Source organism: Manis javanica, chromosome 6 (assembly GCF_040802235.1).
Source record: "Manis javanica isolate MJ-LG chromosome 6, MJ_LKY, whole genome shotgun sequence".
Classification (NCBI taxonomy): Eukaryota; Metazoa; Chordata; class Mammalia; order Pholidota; family Manidae; genus Manis; species Manis javanica.
In genome coordinates, this window is record NC_133161.1 from 146,923,151 (window position 1) to 146,938,871 (window position 15,721).

General features: G+C 44.9%; 1 long non-coding RNA gene across 1 annotated transcript in view; it reads left to right on the top strand.

Annotated features, from left to right (window-relative positions):
- Positions 1–499: 499 nt before the first annotated feature.
- Positions 500–15,721, top strand: part of LOC108387632 (uncharacterized) — a 142,142-nt gene continuing 126,920 nt past the window's right edge. The window contains exons 1-2 of the long non-coding RNA XR_005054370.2: positions 500–595; positions 1,827–2,010. This is a non-coding gene — a long non-coding RNA (uncharacterized lncRNA). The remainder of the gene's footprint in view (positions 596–1,826; positions 2,011–15,721) is intronic.

Sequence of the window (15,721 nt, forward strand, 5' to 3'; positions counted from 1 at the left end):
GAGCAGGGAAGGTAGATCCGTACTCAGAGTAAGGGTCTGTTCCCGTGAGAACAAAGCATCCTCCTTCCATGATGAAGGTGGTCCAGTGTAATCAATCTGCCACCAGGTAGCTGGCCGGTTATCCTGGTGAATGGTGCCAGATCAAAGACTCCATGTTGGTCTATGCCATTTGGAGATGGTTGTTCCGCAGCGGCTTTGGTAAGGCCGGCCTTGCTGAATGGAAGTCCATGTTACTACTCCCATGCATCATCTCTTTCCATGCATGATGGCCACTTGGTTTATGAGCCCATTAGACAGTGACAGGGAAAGAAGCTGACTTGTATCCCCAAAGTAGTGATCCTATTGACTAGATTATTAAAATCATCTTCTGCTGAGGTCATCTTTTGGTGAGCACTCACATAGGACACGAATATCTTTACATGGTTGTGCATTCAGAGAGGTCTATTCACAGCCTCTTTCCCAGACCTCCTTGTCATTCATTTTCCAATTGTGTTTCTTCCAGGTCCCTGACTAGCCAGCCACGGGCTGTAGCCTGTGAATTGGTATAGACTTGCAACTTTGACCATTCCTACTTCCAGGCAACATGGATAATCAGGTACAGTGCTCAAATTTCTGCCTGCTGGGAGGATTTCTACCTTCCTTTTGGGATGTTCTAGAAAGGGGTTGTATATTGCCCACCTGTCCATTTTCAGGTGGTGCCTGTGTATTATGCAAAAAAAACCCCACCTGTAAACGAGGTTGAGCTTTCTCTTCCTCAGTTAGCTGGCCATAGAGAACACCCCAGGGGGCCACAGGTGCAGTTTTGGGAAAAGATAGAAATAAAGGAGTAGGTAGGGGCCCTGGCAACTTGGGCTACTTGCTTGTGCAACTTACTTGTGCCTTGAGGATCTCTTGTCTGATCTCATATATGCCTTTTCTATTTGATAATGGAGTGCTTATTTGCACACCAAGTTCATGGCTTGGTGAGTCAGACAACATCCAGCTCATGACAGCCAGCTCAGGTCACCTGCTTTGTGACTTGGTGGCCCATGGTTAGGGGTTCAGTCTCTACAGAGACCCAGTAGCAAGCCAAAAGCTGTTTACTCAAAGCATAGTCATTATTCCCAGAAGATGGCAGGGCTTTGCTTCATGATCCTAAGAGTCCTGTAAGGGCCACTAAAGGTTCCAAACAGAATTTCTATCCTCTGCTGACACCTCAAGTACCATTGCATCTATTGGCTCATGTGGCCCAGCTGGCAGAGCAGCTTGGATGGCAGCCTAGTCCTGCTGCCTGAGCCCTTGTCTTGTTCTGGGTCCCACTCAAACCCAGCACATTTTTGCGTCACTCGGTGTATGAGCTGGAGCAGCATCCCAAGTGGGAAATGCGTTATCTCCAGAATCTAGAGAGGATTCCTAGGTGCTGTGCATTTTTTAGTGATAGGAGGGATCAGGTGCGACAATTCTGTTACTTTAGAAGGGGTATGTACACACGCCCTTCACCACTGGACCCTTAGGAATTTTACTGAGGTAGAAAGTCTTTGAATTTTTATGGGGTTTATTTCCCACCTTCTGACCTGCAAATGTCTTGTGAATATGTCTAAAGTAGTTGCTACTCTGCCCCACTGATCACCAGGTCCAGTAGGCATAATGTCATCAATATAATTGACCAGTGTGATGTTCTGTGTAGGGAAAGGTGATCAAATTCCCTTGTGAACTAAGTTATGCCAAATATATATATATGTATAGCATAAGTCATACATACACCCTCCTCAGGGGTAGGACAATGAAGGTGTGTGGTCGGTGTTGGCGGCTGAAAGAAAACTGCTTCTTGTTGTCCTTACTAACAGGTATAGAGAGAGAGAAAAAAAGCCTTTTCTAGCTCAGTAGCTGCTCACCAGGTACCACGGGATCTATTAATTTGCTGACGTAACAAAACCACATATGGAACAGCAATTGCAACTGGAGTCAGCGCCTGACTATGTGGATGATAATCCAGTGTCATTCTCCGAGATCCATCTGTTGTCTGCATAGGTGAGTTAAATGGGGATGCGGTGGGAATCACCACACCTGCACCCTTGGGGGCTTTAATCGTAGCATTAATCTTTGATTTCCTCCAGGAATGCTGGATTACTTTTGGTTTCCTATTTCTAGAGGCACAGGCAGTCTGAGTGGCTTCCATTTGGCCTTCCCATTCTAGCAGGAAACCCATGTGGGGGTTCGGCCGGCTGTTGCGTATGTATTCCAGCTGTGCATTCCAGAGATGGAGAAATAACCCCAGGGGCATTCATGGATCCACTGGGACTGAGAGGCTCGTCTGCCCACAGTGAGAGGGGTCTGAACCAGAGGCCGCTCTGGTGATCCAGCTTGCAAGTCTCCTGCTCTGACTGCTACCGTAGGGACACTTTGGGCTTCCAGGAATTAGTACCGATTCAGAGCCAAAGTCTACTAATTCCTGAAAGATGTGCTTACTTATCTTCCCCCCAAATACAGTTACCTTGGTAAATGGGTGTAAATGGGAAGTCCTAAATTCTTACTTGCTGTGTATAAACAGTTGAGCAGCCCTCTCTCCGCAGTACCTTCCTTTGCCGTAGACCAGGGCGGTTGTGGCGTTTCCGTCTGATTTCAGGTAGCCTGCTGCTAGAGCCCTCCCCGAGCCGTCAAGCTGAAATTGAATCGAGAATCTCTGCTTAGTGAGTCTGTGTTGGTGAACTGGGCCTGACCCAACTTTATGTTCTTTCCACTTTGATCCCATATTTAATATCCATTTCCAAAATTTTGTGCCCATATTCCCCAAATTTCTACCTGTGAAAATTGAAGGAATAATGCAGTTCTTTTGATGTTTAGTTAACCTCTTTATAGCTGACACCTTGTACCTCACCCTTGGGCCTGTTGAGACCTGACTGTAGTTATGGGTTTAGAAGCAAAGAGGGTTGACGGGGTCCTGAGTAGAGTCCGTAGTGCCTTGCAAGGTGGCTTCCGCAGGGGAGGCCGTTATAAGTTCTTCCGGGAAAGAAGGGCAAGCCTCCTGAGGTAGGCCTGGAATGGCTGCTTTTTCAGAGTCTTAGCCGACTTCAGGGTATAAGGTCCTTGGCTTCACTGGGATCTCCTCATATGTCCCCGTTGCAATGTTCAGGATCCCGTTTCTTCTCAGCCTGTGCCCTAACTTGACCAGAAGACACCTTGTGAGCTGGGAATACAATTTGTGTAGTAACTCAGCCACTTGCAGGGTACCACTCAGGGTCTGATTTCCAGAAATCTCAGCTCTGCTAAAGGATGTAAGGGTTTATGTCAGGGAAGAGATAGGAGATTTCAGATTTTTATTCCAAGCTCAATAGGAACTTTGGAGAGGCTTAAGAGGGTAGTGGCAATGTATTGATTCACAAGTGAAATAAATTTTTTTAGCCCCTGTGCTGAAAAGGACTTGTGGGGGATATGAGGAGGTTATTGCTGTAGCCCTCCCATGAGACGGTAATGGCCTGGACCAGAGATGAGAGGCAGTGGGTCAAGCGGGAGTACACTTGGAGGGCCACGTCAGCTGGGATCGCTGATAGCTAGGCCATGGGGGTGACATTCACAAGATGTCTTCTATGTGTCTGGCTTGAGCAACTGGGCAGGGTGACATCAACCCACATGGGAAATACAGTAGTTTCAGGTTTGGGGAACCAAGAATTCTTATGAGAAGTCTTTTAGATGACATTGTGTGGGCTCCAAGTAGGCAGTGGAATCCTGACACTCACTCAGTTACTCACTCCAGACAGGTTTCTGCTCTGTTTCTTCAATGTGTATTCAGATGTCACCATATTATCCCCCAGATGTCTTTTAGAACAATTCTTTTTGGGCCCGATCCAGTATCAGATATTGTGTTCAGGTGCACAGCCTCTTCAATCTCTAACATGGAACTTGTTTTCTGCCTGCCTTTATCTTTCATGACCTTGACAGTTTTGAAGAGTGCAGGCCAGTCATTACATGGGAGGCCCCTCGGTGCAGACAGTGAGGGTTTCTTCATGGTTAATTTCAGAGTAAATATTTTTGGCAGGCATGGCCACATATTGCAAGACACACGGTCCTGTGCGTCTCACCCTTGGTCTTGTTTACACCGATTCAACTGTTGCCTTCCAGGTTTCTCTGCTGTAAGCTTATCATGTCCCCCTTTGTAATTCATAAGTAACCTATGGGGAGATACTTTGAGATCACAAATATCTCAGTCCTCATCACATTTTCACCCCACAGTTTTAGCATCCTCTGATCATTCTTACCTGAATCAATTATTTTTTTAGATATTTGCAAAATAATGATTTTTTTAACTGAATAATTCTTCCTGCGTCTATTCGTTGTCATTCCATTGAAAGGAATAGCCTCCAGACAACATTGACATGATGGGCAGCTCTCTTCCTGGACGGTGAACTCCCTGAGAGCAGGCACTGCTTCATTCAAATCTAACACCAATGCAGAGTAGACGCTCAGGAAATTCGTGTTGAAATGAACTGTATGAAAGTCACCCTCAAATGGGGGCGATTTTACAATACCTGCTTTCAAAGGTTTGTGTGAGGCCAACATGAGATTTTGTACCGGCGGGAACGCTGTCACCGGTCACGGGCTGTGCAGATGTGAGCTGTCATCCCTGTGAGGGCTGGGAGCCCCGCCTACCCCAGGGCACACTGCCCCGGAGCCCGAGACTCCTTCGTCCGGCAGGAGGAGGGAATTTAGTGGGAACGACCATGAAAATCTGTCTAAGAATGGAGGCCGCAGTGAGTTCTCTGCAGAGCCTTTAGCCTCCTCTCTCTCCTGTGACTTCTTTAGGAAAGGGCTGGGTGGGCGCCAGTGCTTCGCTGATTCCCCCTCTTCACTCCCCTGCCTCCCCCTTCTTTCACGCCGCTCTGCCTGGCCCTCCCGCTCTTCTCTCTCCTTCTAGAAAAGCAGAAGCTTGTCTGCAGCTGTCAGGCTCCTTTCCCTGAAGAATATCTCTAATCGCGCCGCCTGATTGGGTCTCGTTAGCGGGCTGGAGGCATTGATTGTACTCAATCAGCATTCTCTTGCCCAGCTGGCAAAATGTCCCATTTATTCCTCCATTTTATCTACTCTTCTTTCTACAGCTATTGTACAGTTTTTCTAGGATTAAAAAAAAAAAAAAAAAAAAGCAAGCCCAAAGACCAAAATTTCCTGCTGCCCCTGGCTGTGGGGCTCCATGATTTTACTTTGTGCAAAACTTTCCTGCTCTCTCCATCCCAGGGGGTTTCTGGAAGTTCCCAGAACTGATATCTCAGTGGACACTCACACCTTCCTCCTCGTCCCTCATCTGTCAACAATAATAACAAAGACAATAAGAGTAAGCATTCACTTGCCCGGAGGGTTGACAAAATGTATTGGCATGGTTCTACCCGCCTGTGCCTCGCAGCAATGCTGGAGTGTGGGTATCACCATCATCAGCATCGTCCCTGATTCATGATGAGAAAACTGGGGTCCAGGGAAGCTAAGGGACCTGCCTAGACCATCCATCTAGGAGGTGGCAGAGCTCCGAAGTGCAATACTGTTCCAGTACACTAAGCCCCACTCGTAGTCCAGCTGGTTGGCAGCCTCATCCCGTGGCAGAAGGCGCTGTAATTCCGGAAAGGCCAGGGGGGCATTCTGCTCCCTGGAACAGCCAGCAGTGGATTAGGCAGCCTCTTGGGGCCTTGAGGAGGACACTCCACTCCACATCTCTCCCTTGCTGATCGGACACGGGTAGGGGGAGGACACCCCCACCTCACTCCTCTGAATCAAGGGACCTGGAGAAATGTACTCCAAGATTTGTCAATATGGTCCTGGTGGAAGAGAGGAAAAGAGGAGAAAAGGTTCAGATCAGGATGGGAAATTCCTCCAGGCAGCTCAGACCCAGGTGGGGCACAAGGGAACGCAGGAGTCCTTTGCTGCCTCTGGTGTGTGGTACAGAGAGCAGCCTCATGTGACGGACGGGGCCCCAGAACTGACATCTCAAGACCTGAGCTCAGCTTCCATGTTTTCCACCTGCTGGCTGGGTCACTCTGGGCAAATGACTGGGAGTATCTGCCTCCAATAAATGTAGTGTGGGGACTGAGAGGGTGGAAGCCAGAGACCGTCCTTATGTCCCAAAGAAAGATAACATAAATGTGAGAAATGCAGTAGATGTGAGATTCAGCATGTAGACGGTGTACTGTGCCAGAGTTCCAGGGGTTCTATGGTGATGCCGAGCAACTGCAGAAATTCTATCAAGATTGAAAGAAAGATGTGAGCACGTTGATATGATTCAGCGACCACGCTTCAACGCAGACGGCAAACCGCCTGTGCTCCTGAACCAACTCTTACCCAGGTTCACGCTTGGGGTAGTTAGTGCCTTTGGTTCCCTGTCCTGCGTCCCTGTAGTTTCTGATACTTTGTTTACAGCTAGTTATAGCTTCTTTATTCATCACCCTATTTCAAAAGAATGCCAATACAGATCTTTCGGTCCTCCCCCTGGAAACCTCTTCTGTTCTACGCAACTGTAATATCACAGAACAGGGCTTGTTCCTACCCCACCAACTACCAGCATTTTTAGCCATGCTGCTGCTAAGTTGCCTCCATTTCCTCATATGTAGGAGAGAGCACTTATATATCTCCTGAGGTTGTTAGGAGACTTCAGTGGAGCTACTGCGTGTAGAAGTCCCTAAGAATAAAAAGCACTCTGTAGATTTAAGGGGTTGTTCGCTCTTCTGTGTACTTCCTGCCGTGTGTGTTTCATATTTGTTTGTCTTCCCACACTCACTTACCTGTAGGTAACTGGAGGGTAGGGAGCTTAGTGTACTAAAATCAGTATTATCAGTGTATTGCATATTGCCTGGAACGGAGCAGGTGCTTAAACCATATTGCGTGGCTGGACGGGTGGGCGCGTGGATGGATGGATGGGTGTTTTTGAGGATTAGAAGATGGTTGAGCTGAAAAGGGGACACAGGATTTATTCAACAACAGTTACAGTCACAATTCCCCCCCTTTAGCCCTCATGACCAGCTTTGAGGTGAGTATGATTATTCCCATTTTATGAATGAGGAAGCTACAGCTCAGAAAATCTCAGGCTAGTAAACAGCAGAGCTGAGATTCAAGCCAGAGCTATTTCCGAACTTGAGACCTCCTTCCTGAAGGCAGGGCAGGACAAAGGACTGCAGAAGAGCAGGCTTTCCTATCAACACCCACTGGGTCTCTGGACACACCCAGGGCCTTCCACTCCTGTGGACCCCAAGCACTGGCTGTTTCTTTTTGTTCACTGAGTTGAGATTCCAGACTGAGGCACTGTCCCCTTGCCCATATCCCCATAGCATGCTCCTTTAATTTTATCCTAGCATCAGTGTCTCTGCCTGATAATACAATTATTTATGCATATCTTTCTCTTTACCAGACTTGTAGCCGCCAGAAGGTGTGAGCCATATCTTACTCATTTATTGTGGCAGGTTCTTTACTGGCCACCGGTAGCCTGCCACAATAGGTGATGGTCAGCAAACGTGTATGTGTGTGTGTTGATAATTACAACATACAACTTGTTTTTCTACCTGGGGATTTGTCTTGATTTCACCTGCACTTACTAAGCACCTACTGTGTGCCTAGATCTGTGTCAGGAGATTTGACAGAGATAACACATGATCTCTATTTTACCCCCTATAGGTCTCTCAGAACAGGTAACATTTCATGACCTGCCACCATCATTTCTCTTTCTTTCTTTGGAAAGAACAGAAAGTCCCCCTCACGCCCCTCAGCAAACACACGGGCAGAATATGATGAAAATAGTTGGAGTCTTTGCTTTAAAACATTGTTAGATTTTCTGTTTAAAAATGTTTTGTTCACATAGTGATAGGAGATCTTTTAGAAATCGGTTCTGAGGAACGGCCTTCCTAAGGCTGTCGGTATTCAAGGTGGTTTGGAGAGAGAGCTGGTTGCTAGGGGCAACGCTAACTTCTGAGGGGGAATCTCTGCATGTGGATCTAAAGTCAATGCCCTGGGGGCCCTGCAGGCGTGGGTCCTCTTGCAGAGGAGCGGGTGCAGGGGCAGCTGAGGAGGAGCCCCTGCACCGTGCGGCTCACCGCTGTTGGTGGCTAGTAGGATGCTGGAGCCACTTGCATGGGGCATGGGGCACAACGCATGCCCACAGGTGGCAAATCCCCTCCCTCCATTAAGGCTGCCAGGAAGACAGAAAGGCTGCCAGTGGCCAGGGCCACCTTCCTGTGGGGCCCTATTCCTCTGAGCAAGACAGTCCAGTTTGGAGCCAGGGGCGTTGCCTCTCTGGTTACTCATCAGTGCGGTATTTATTTATTTATTTATTGTTATTTCTTGAATCATCATAGAGTAAAATTAATTTTGTCTCTTGAGGTCCAGCTTTATGACTTTAACATGGGTATAGATTGTCTTACCACCACAACAGTGAGGGCACAGGACAGTCCCCTCACCCCCAAAGACTGTCAAGCTGTCTCTTTGGAGAGCCTCACTCCCTGCCCCCCACTCCCGGCATTCTGTTCCCTATGGCTGTAAGTCTTGTCTTTTCAAGAATGTCATATAAATGGAATCACTCCGTGTGTAATCTTTTGAGAGCAGCTTCTTTCGCTCAGCACAGCACCCCTGAGATTCCCCTGGGTTGTTGTGTGTACCCATCCTTCATTCCTGTTTAACTGCTGACTAATACTCCACAGTGTGCATGCACAGTCCCTCCTTATTATCTCTGGATTTCGTATTTGCAAATCTACCTACTTGCTGAGATCTGTAACCCCAGAACTGATACTTGTGGTGCTTTCACGGCTATTCACAGACGTGTGCAGGGTGGCAAAAACTTTGAGTTGCTCAATGCACACATGTCCCTCCCCACCTGAGGGTGGACAGGGCAACACCTGCCTTCTGGGTTTACATCTCAGACTGTAAACAAGTACCCTGTTCATGGCCTGTTTAGTGGCACCTTTCCCTGCCTTTTTGTTAGTGCCTGTGCTCTTTATGACGGCCCCGTACAGCACAGGGCTGTCTAGTGTCCTGAATGTAAGAAGACTGTGATGTGCTTTGTGGAGAAAATACATATGTCAGAGAAGCTCCCTTCACGTGTGAGTTTCGGTGCCGTTGGCCATGAGTTCCATGTTAATGAATCAACAATTTGTATTAAATAAGGTGTCTTTAAACAGAAATGCACACAGAACAAGGTTATGTACTGATCAGTTGGTGAAAATGTGATATGATAGAGGCTCAAACTCTGTGTCCCCCCAGGAGTGATGGTTCAGTATTTGCTGATTCAGTGTTTGAGGTGGCCTCAGCTACTGTGAATAATAAGAATCGGCTTTGGAATGATGGTAGTCGTTAGACTGAGCTCTGGGCTAGTTACCGTGCATCTCAAAACCCAGCTCCTGATCTCACAGTGCTTACGGTTAGGTTGTGTTGATAGCTCTTTCATGGCTGTGTCACTTGGGGGAAATTTGATTTTCTTGGTTTTCGGAAGGAAAGAAGCTGACATTCCAGTGCAGCTGGGCATTGGTGAAACTGTTCTGTGCAGACAGGAGAGGAATGAGCTGGTTTCTCAGGAGGACAGAGAAGTGGAGGGCAGTGGGGAGCCAGGGAGATCTCAAAAGACTGCGCTGTCTGCCGCGGCCCCTCTCTTGGACACCATACGTTTCCAGGAACATTTCTAAATTCAGGAAATGGCTTGGCGCACACAGCGTTTTTGTGGACCCTTTTGTGGACCCTGTGTGGCACGGAGCAGAATAGGGATGGCTGCTATGGGGGTAAGGAGAAAAGACAGGGGGACCAGGACTTACCTGGCTGTGGGAAACCCATGGAAATTAAAGAAGCTCAGGATTCCCACAGGCTGAGAATTGACAAGTCTGGTCCAGTTTATCTGTGTTTTGGGAGTGGGGAGGCCTCAGCTCATATCTGGGCTACACTTCAGACATGGGCAACAGCTAGAGGGGTGACATCACTGACTACTAGATGGTGCGGGACAAATCTAGGGATTATCTGAGTCAGCCATGGATGGGAATGGTCCGAGGGACCTTCTCTTTCATCCAAGCCCCAGACTGAAAGTAAAGGCGCTTTCTTTCCTAACTCCATAATAATGAGAATGCAGTAAACTATATCTGGCATATAAACTCACATTTAGCTTACAAGGTTATTTTGCATACATTATTTCCATATACCTTTTCTTTCTAAGATAGTTGGCTTTTAGATTTATATAGATTCCAGGCGTAGATGAAACTGGCTGTGGGTACTGAGTTAGTACCTTATGGTTCTAACTCCACCACCACCCCCATCTTACCCAAGAAGTCTCACTGCAGCACGAGTGATAAAAGTGATATTTAAAAAGGGGTGATCTGGAATCCACTTTAGTTTATATATCTAGTTTACCACTGATAGCAGCAAGGCTATTTGCCGCAAACCTGTGGCAGGTGTGTGGTATTGTAATGTCAAAGGTTAGAACTCTGCAACATCTTGTACCATGTTCACAACTCTGTGACATAATTACTAGGTCTAGTTTGCATAGTTGCATAACATCTGACATTGGAGCAGCCAGGGGTCCTGGAACATGGGCATGGACCTGGGTCACTGTAGAAATACACTTGCACCTAAACCAGGTTCTCTAGATCTTTTGTAACCTCCTTACAAGTCATAAGCTCTAGTTCACCAGTCAGAAAGAAGTTTCCAGAACACCCCACTGTGCACGCCCCAGACAGTGAGAAACCGTTTCCCCCAGCGCCTGCAGCTTCCAGTCCAGGGCAGTGAATGTGGAGGTGACAGCAGTTTGATGAGGCAGAAGAGGCAGCAGTGGCCCTGTCCTCCACCTCTGAGGTCTCTGGAGGTGAGGGTGGGCACTGCGAGGAGGGGATGCAGGCCCCTGGGTCAGAGGGCATGCTTCATGCCCAGTCACTCCTTCCCTGAGGAGGGAGCTCAGTTGGTGCATCTCTTGGCTTCTTGCTCTCCCGTTAGACTCTCCCTGCCCCAGGGAAGGGGAGCAGACACCCAGGTGGTGATCCGGGGGGAGTGCATGAGGGCCGATTACTCAGCTCTCCTCTGCTAAAGGTCAGACTGACTGTGGAAAGCCCAAGTTGCCATCTGCCCACCGGTGACAGCCATCGCACTTGGGCAGACCCCTGTCATGACCTCCACGTGCAGAGCCTGTCACCTGACCTGGGGGTCCAGGAGGCCCGTTGGCCCTCTCACTCAGCCACATCCGGTGGCTTAGTCTTGTTAGCAAGAAATGTGGCTTTTCTGTCTCCCATCTGTCACCATTTCTTTTTCTTTTTCTTAGTTTTCTTAGGACATGGAGGGAAAGAGGGGATCAATGTCTTGGGCACTTCTTTGATAAGATACAGCAAATGATTCTTTTCTTCTCTTCTACCAACTAGGCATGTCCCTCTTTTTTGCACCTCACTCTAAACTCACCTATTCTAGGTAGTCTTTTTGGGTTAGTTGCTAATCTCCGAGCCGTGTCTAGTCCTACAATGTTAGGATTCTATGTGGAAAGGGACCTCAGAGATGATCTGGTCTAACTCCTCTCCAGAAAGCCTCACCACTAGGGGAGAGCAGCAGAGTAGTGGGCTTCTATTCAGAAGACCTGGTGTGATTTGGGGGAGTGTCTTAAGCTCTCTGAGCATTGCCCTTACTGGAAAAATAAAGCGAAATCATTTCTGCCTCTCAGTGTTGTGGTGAGGATTGAATGAGATGGTACAGGATGGTGCCTAACCAATTTTAAAGCCCATGCAAAAAGAAAGGGTTGTTAGTAGTGGCAGGGGGAGGCATAGAATCTAGATATTCCTGGGATATGGGGTTAAAAGGGCCCCATCTTGGGGAGGCCAAGGGCTTTTCCAGGGTCCAGAGGAGTGAAGTTAGCAGAAAATCCTAAAGAACGTACTTTGGTTAAATATAAATTGACAGAATGCACCAATCAAGAGACACAGGGTGGCAGAATGGATAAAGAAACAAGACCCATCTATATGCTGCCTATGAGAGACTCATTTCAGATGCAAAGATGTACGCAGACTGAGAGTGAAGGGATAGAAAAAGATACATCACGCAAATAATAGGGATAAAAACCAGGAGTAGCGGTACTAATATCAGACAAAACAGACTTCAAGACAAAGGAAGTAATAAGACAAAGAAGGACATCACATAATGATAAAGGGGTCAGTCCAACAAGAGGATATAACCATTATAAATACCTATGCACCCAACAGAGGAACACCTAAATATGCAAAACAAAAATTCACAGGACTAAAGGGAGAAAAAGACTACAACTCAGTCATATTAGGAGACCTTAACACCCGACTTACATCAGTGGACATATCATCCCGACAAAAAATAAATAAGGAAACAGAGGCACTGAACAGCACATTAGATCAGATGGACTTAACAAATATATATAGACCACTCCACCCAAAAGCAGCGGGATACACATTTTTCTCAAGCATACATGGAATGTTCTCCAGCATAGATCACATACTAGGCCACAAAAAGAGCCTCAGTAAATTAAAAAAGATTGAAATTGTATCAAGCAACATCTCAGATCACAATGGTATGAAACTAGAAATAAACTACATGAAGAAAACAAAGAAACCCACAACCACATGGAGGCTAAACAACATGCTTCTATAATCAATGGATCAATAAACAAATCAAAGTAGAAAACACACAATACAAGGAGACAAATGAAAACAAAATGACAAAAGTCCAAAATTTGTGGGATCCACAAAAGCAGTTCTGAGAGGGAAGTACATACAATACAGGGCTACCTCAAGAAACAAGAACAGTTCCGAATAAACAGTTTAAACTCACAACTAAAGAAACTAGAAATAGAAGAACAAATGAAACCTAAAGTCAGTAGAAGGAGGGACATAATAAAGATCAGAGAAGAAATAAATAAAATAGGGAAAAATAAAATAATAGAAAAAATCAGTGAAACCAACAGCTGGTTCTTTGAGAAGATAAACAAAATAGACAAACCCTTCACCAGACTTATCAAGAAAAAAAGAGGACAAAAATAAATCAGAAATGAGAAGGGGATAGTTACAACTGACACCACAGAAGTACAAAGAATTATTAGAGAATTCTATAAAAAATTATATGCCAATAAATGGGACAACATAGGAGAAATGGGAAAATTCCTAAAAAAGTCTGTCTTCCAAGACTGACCCAGGAAGAAGCAGAAAATATGAACAGACCAATTACCAGCAATGAAACTGAACTGGTAATCAAAAAACTCCCAACAAACAAAATCCCAGGTCCAGATGGCTTCACAGCTGAATTCTACCAAACTTTTAAAGAGGGGCAATACTCTAAAGTATTCCAAAAAGTAGAAGAGGAGGGAATACCTCCAAACTCATTCAGTGAGGCCAGCATCACTAATACCAAAACCAGACAACTATGCTACAGAAGAAGAAAATTATAGATCAATATCCCTGATAAGCATGGATGCAAAAATCCTCAACAAAATATTTTGCATAGCAAATTGAAATAAAAAATACTTCAAAAGGGTCATCTGTCATGACCAAGAAGGATTTATTCCAGCATTGCAAGGATGGTATAATATTCATAAATCAATCAATGTGATACACCACATGAACAAAAAGGATAAAAACCACACGATCATCTCAGTTGATGCTGAAAAGGCATTCAACAAAATTCATCAAATATTCATGATAAAAACTCTCAACAAAATGGGTATAGAGGGAACATCCTCAACATAATAAAGGGCACATACAGCAAACCCACAGCTAATATGAAAGCTTTTCCCCTAAAATCAGCAACAAGACAAGGATATCCACTCTTACCACTTCTATTCAACATGGCTGCTGGAAGTCCTAGCCATGCCAATCAAACAAGATAAAGAGATAAAAGACATCCAAATTGATAAGGAAAAGGTAAAACTGTCACTATTTGCTGACAACATGATGCTCTATATAGAAAAATCCCAAAGACTCTACCAAGAAACTATTAGAACTAATAACTAATAATTCAGCAAAGTTGGAGGATACACAGAGATCTGTTGCATTCTTATACACTAATGATGAACTAGTGGAAAGAGAACTCAAGAAAACAATTCCATTTACAATTGCATCAAAAAGAATAAAATACCTAGGAATAAACCCAACCAAGGAGGTAAAAGACCTGCACTCTGGAAACTATAGGACATTGATAAGAGAAACTAAAGGACACACCAATAAATGGAAATACATCCCATGCTCATGGATAGGAAGAATTTATATCATCAAAATGGCCATCCTACCCAAAGCAATTTACAGATTCAATGCAATCCCTATCAAAATACCAATGGCATTTTTCAAGGAACTAGAGAAAATAATCCTAAAATTAATATGGAGCCACAAAAGACCTTGAATAGCCAAAGCAATCCTGAAAAGAAAGAACAAAGCCAGGGGGATTATGTTCCTTGATTTCAAGAACTACTATGAAGTCACAGTAATCAAGACAATTTGGTACTGGCACAAGAACAGATCCATAGATCAATGGAACAGAATAGAGAGCCCAGTTACAAACTCATGCATATATGGTCAATTTATGTATGAAAGAGAAGCCATGATTATACAATGGGGAAATGACAGTCTATTCAATAACTGGTGTTGGGAAAACTGGACAGTTACATCTAAAAGAATGAAACTGGATTATTGTCTAACTTCATATACAAAAGTAAACTTGAAATGGATCAAAGACCTAAATATAAGTCATGAAACCATAAAACTTAGAAGAAAACATAGGCAAAAATCTCTTGAACATAAGCATGAGCAATTTTTTTCTGGACACATCTTGGGCAAGGGAAACAAAATAAAAAGTGAACAGGTGGGACTACATCAAACTAAAAAGTGTATAGCAAAGGACACCATCAGAAGAACAAAAAGGCATCCTACAATATGGGAGAATATATTCATAAATGATTTATCCCATAAGTGGTTAACATCCAAAATATAGAACTCATACAACTCAACACCAACAAGACAAATAATCCTATTAAAAAATGAGTGGAGGACCTGAACAGACATTTTTTCAAAGAAGAAATACATGTGCCAACAGCACATGAAAAGATGCTCCACATCACTAATCACCAGGGAAATGCAAATCAAAACCACAATGAGATGTCTCTTCACACCAGTCAGAATGGCCACTATCCAAAAGACAAGAAATAACAAATGTTGGCAAGGATGTGGAGAAAAGGGAGCCCTCCTACACTGTTGGTGGGAATGTCAGTTGGTACAGCCACTGTAGAAAGCAGTATGGAGGTTCCTCAAAAGACTAAAAATAAAAATACCATATGACTCAGTAATTCCACTTCTAGGAATTTACCCAAAGAAACAAAATCCCTGATTTGAAATGATATGTACCCATTTATTGCCACATTGCTTATAATAATCAAGATATAGAAGCAACCTAAGTGTCCATCAGTAGATGAATGGATAAAGAAGATGTGGTACATATACACAATGGAATATTATTCAGCTATTAAAAAAAAAGAAATCCTGCCATTTGTGACAACACAGGTGGATCTAGAGGATATGATGCTCAGTGAAATAAGTCAGGCGGAGAAAGACAAATATCATATGATTTCACTTATTTGTGGAATCTAGAAACAAAACAAAACAAAATGAGCAAAACAGCAGTAGATTAAAGACACTGAGAAGTGACTGGTGGCTACCATGGGGGAGGAGTTGGGGTGTGTGGGGAGGGCGAGGGGGATAAAGGTGCACAAAAATCCTCAATCATAATATAAAATGGTCACAGGGATGGT